This window comes from Triticum urartu, chromosome 7A (assembly GCF_056163025.1).
Source record: "Triticum urartu cultivar PI428250 chromosome 7A, HENAU_Tu73, whole genome shotgun sequence".
In the NCBI taxonomy this organism is placed as follows: domain Eukaryota; kingdom Viridiplantae; phylum Streptophyta; class Magnoliopsida; order Poales; family Poaceae; genus Triticum; species Triticum urartu.
In genome coordinates, this window is record NC_141879.1 from 656,060,876 (window position 1) to 656,065,252 (window position 4,377).

General features: G+C 43.5%; 1 long non-coding RNA gene across 1 annotated transcript; it reads right to left on the minus strand.

Moving 5' to 3' along the window:
* Window positions 1–3,015: 3,015 nt before the first annotated feature.
* Window positions 3,016–3,908, minus strand: LOC125523613 (uncharacterized). Its single transcript, XR_007290311.2, has 2 exons — window positions 3,622–3,908; window positions 3,016–3,538 (listed from the first exon to the last, which is right to left on the minus strand). It is a non-coding gene; the product is annotated as an uncharacterized LOC125523613 (long non-coding RNA).
* Window positions 3,909–4,377: the final 469 nt, after the last annotated feature.

Sequence of the window (4,377 nt, forward strand, 5' to 3'; positions counted from 1 at the left end):
CTTGGCTCTGTGCATGCAAGAGGTCGCTGGCATCTCCAAGCATTTGCTCTTTGTATGTCTAGCTTGTTGTATGTGAGCATTGTGAGCTGCTCCCCGGCGCCTCTGTACCTTTCGCCGTTTTTCTGTTCTTTTTCTTTGTTTGGTGTGTGGTTGTTATCTTGTTATGTAATCCTGGCCGGTTGATGGCTTTGTTAATTCAAAGCCGGGCTCCTCTGAAGTCTTCGTTCAAAAAAAACTAAACATGCGACACAAGTTCTATAACTCCCAGTAATATTACCTATTAGTCAACCTATGTGGAAACTGTTACCAAGATGATGCTGTGAGGTAAAATTTGGAGAGTGAGGTAAAATTTGGAGAGTGAAAGAAAATTTCTCGTGCGCTGCTTGACTGGTCGTGCGGGCTTGTGCTCGTTGCCTGGATCTCTCGTCATTGTCTAGATACCAGAGGGCATGGACGCAACGCCGTGGATGTGTCGCCGCCAGCGCAGCTACTCCCGGCGGCTGGTTGCAGGCTCCGCCTCCTCCGCAATGCTCCGTGCGGCTGTGCCATATTTTGCTTCAACGCTGAACAGGGGGGCGAGAGCTCAGAGCTGGATGCGAAGGAAAGGCGCGCGACCATGACTGTAACAGTGATCTCCCTCCAGGTCCGGCCCAATAGCATGGTGGTTGAAGTACAGAGAAACACTGTTTTGTGAAGATACTAGACCTTTTAGTCGATTTTTTTTTCCTTTTTTGTTCTGTCCTTGGTACTGGTTTTCTTTTGATTTTGATTTTTTATCATTTTTCTAAATTCTTTTGGTCCTGATTGTCCGCAATTCCTGAATATTTTTGAATTCAGAAATATATTTTTTTGAAAAAATTGACGAACAATTTTTCAACATGTATGTTTTTTGGTTTTCAAAATATTGGCCGATTCAAAAATTCATCGCTTATCGGTGGTTCAACGCTAAGATTATGCCTTATCTTTAGTGTTTGTGTCGATTTATCACTTTAACAAGCGATTAACTAAGAATATAGCAATTAATTGGGTCGGTCAATGTGGTCAGAATCAGAAACCGCAAAACTGGGCCTCCCCATCGGCAGCCTCGCACACAACATACATCACCTCCCGCTCAATAGGCATCCCTTGTTTGGTATAAAGAACTATGTCTACTAAAAAAACGCCCGTGCGTTACAACAGAGCCACATTAACTTTAAGAGTTCAATATTAATATTCTCATACATATCAAATGACATTGGTGATCTTTTTACCATCAAATCCTCACACACACACTTTCTCTCCCTCTTCCTCACTCTCTCCCCCCTCTTCCTCTCTCTCTTTAACACACACACATATCCATTTTATTGGATACGGGACCATAATTCATCTATTTCACACACACGCTAGTGCATAACAATATGGATTATGTGTATCATATTTGCCATCACAACTGAGGGAATTAATTTCATGTAAATCGGCCGGCCACAGCTCCAAGAATACGTGGAGGAGGTGGCCCGGGTTGGCGTCGGCGCTGTCCGGCGCGAGCCACGGGCCCGCTTCCAAGTGCGTCTGCGCGCCGGCCACCCACGCCGGGTCCTTCAAGTGCCGCTTCCACCGCACCAACTCCCAGGGCCACGGCCACAGCCAGGGCCGGGGAAGCCGCCCTTCTTCGCCCCCTTCACCGGCCGCGGCCAACGCGGTGCCGCGGCACCCGGCCTCGCCGTCCTCGTCCTCCGGCACCGTCACGACCCAGTGGCGCACACTGCCCAAGCATCGGCCTCGAGAATCAAGAACGCTCGACAACGGAGAGGGAAGGGAAGATCATATACATGTCATAAGAAAGGGCGTTTATTTACTGCTACCTCGATGTGTTGTTTCCTTCGTTTGAAGATTGATTATCATCCGTGAGTTAAGGTAAGGTTAATGTGATTGATCGATTTTTCTGAAAATCAATTATTTGTTTTCTAATTAATGTGATTGAGTGATTTAAGATAAAGTTAATTAATTTAGATTTGATCTTTAGAGTTTGTTCGTGATTGATTTTACATTACTAGATAACTTGCGTCAGTATGAAAAGTTCTGATCTGTTCAGATTTCTTTCGTTTGTGTGAGAGGGTGACGCGAAAATAAACCAATGAAGTGGGGGAAGGGGACAAAAAAAATCTACGGAAAAAAAAACAGCGAAGGTGGGAGGAGGTACCAAAAAAACTATGGGAGGTAGGACGAAAAAACCCCTGAAAGCGAGAGTACCAACTGCTTTATTAGGAGTAGAGATTTGCCTTTACTTGGACCTTGTTAGTGTCTTTTTTGTGTTTGGTTGTTTGCTAGCAAGAAGCCGGGAAATATGTTTATTTGTGTTTATTTGGACATTGTTATGTAACATAGTAGTAATATCTATTATTTAATATATGCAATGTTGTTCTATTTGGAACATGCAAAAACATGACATGTGTTGTATTGTATCCCTCCATTTCATAATATAAGAGCATTGGTTTTTCACGCTACACTAGTGTTAAAAACCCTGGAAGCGGATTAGAAGCACGGTGATGACGCACTCGGAAATCACTGCCGATCGTCTGCTGGCTCGGGATGCACGCCACTTTTGCCGGAATGAATTTTTGCGTGTGAATACAGGACCAACTAGTACTATAGCTTAGCAGTGCCTATGTCCTGCTTCATTTAATATGGTTGGACCAGGTAAATTCGCCAGCTAAAGTCAGCATTCATTGATCTATATTGACTGGGTCGGAGACTTTAGCACGTCGCCTTTATGGCCAATTTTGAAAACATAGTATGTAGGTACAAGTGGTACGTTGGAGATTGTTTGTTACCGTGGTAGAAATTGCGTTTATGGATCTCTGCCAATAAATTCAGAAAATGTTTTGCCATACATGGTGGCAAGTAAAGAAAACATGGATGTATGACATTGAATGGCGCGTGTACATTCGGAGATAAAAATTCGTTATACATAATGAAGAATCGAGACGACAAGAATTTCATATGACAACGGTTATATCCGGCATGGAATGGCGCGTGTACAGTCGGAGATAAGAATTTGTTATACATAGTGAAGAATGGAGACCACAAGAATTTCATATGACAACGATTAGGATTAAAACCGATGGTAGGCGTTACAAGTTCACAAGCACTAAGCAACCACATCAGGTGCTTTGTGAGAAGAAAAAATTAGATAGTGGTTGGAAATACTAGTCCGGCCTAGGCGTACAGATGGATCACTGATATCTAAAGACATATCAGCATATTGTAAAAACATCGGGTCTTCATGCCAGATCGGCAGAACAATAAACAAGTATTGGTTGTGCTAACAGTTGCACATTAGGGAAAGAGGTTGCAGTAGTGTAATCTTGGCAAAATACGCGGTTCAAGCGACCTTGCGGCATACGAACAGCATGGCGAGCAGATTCAGTGCCAGAAGGGTGATGATGATGCGGTGTAACTTCCTGTCTTCACGAGAAGGGATGGTGAACTGCCTGGGCCATTTGGCATGAATGACGTTTATACAGTTCTCCTTCCATTTTCAGAAGTTGCACTTGCGAGACTAGAAAAGAAAAATGAAACTTGAAATTTATAGCAAGAAACACAAAAAATGTAAACATGTTAGCAAAGATGCCTGGTACGTACCCACTCGTGCTAGCACTTGTTGAATTGCTTGCCTGGATTGGTGTTTGTGCGGGATACCCAACACTGAACCATGCCATTGTTGCAGAATGGGCAAACCATGAGTGGCAGGGGCGGTTGCTCCTCTAGTGCGACAAGGGGAGCGCTGGAGCTTGATATGGCAATGAGAACCATGTAAGAATGGGACAGAGCATATATGAGGAAGAGCTGAGCTGAGAATGAAACTCCTTGGAAAGATATGGTATGGTGAAGAAGATGGCCTCTTTTAAGCCTAGGAGGTAGGAGGAAGATGACCGTGGCCGTAAATAGAATTGTGCCATTGGGGAGGAAAAGGGTGAGCATGTGCATTTAATTGTAATGGGGTAGTTGGGGGTTGGTAGTTGTGGTCGGATCCATCTCATTTGGACAGGAATTATCTGCGGCGGGGACAGAACGCGTGCAGTGTACTTCTTCTATACACCACAATGAAAAAGATAATACGATTCTGAAAAGCTGGCAATACAATGTTTCTATTATAGTGGGTTCGGATCCCAATGCGAATGGATGCGCATGATTCCAGTGAACGTAGTCGCCGTGTGCTCCTATGAAATATTATGGGACGAAGGGAGTAGTGATTTTATTTTTATTGTATCGATCCATTTTATGTGATATGATATGATATCTAATATGTAGTGTTGTGATTGGCAAAAAATTATACTGTTGCATTGTCATCCTTTTTTTCAAGGATAGTATCAAGATCATTACAACTTAGCCATGGCT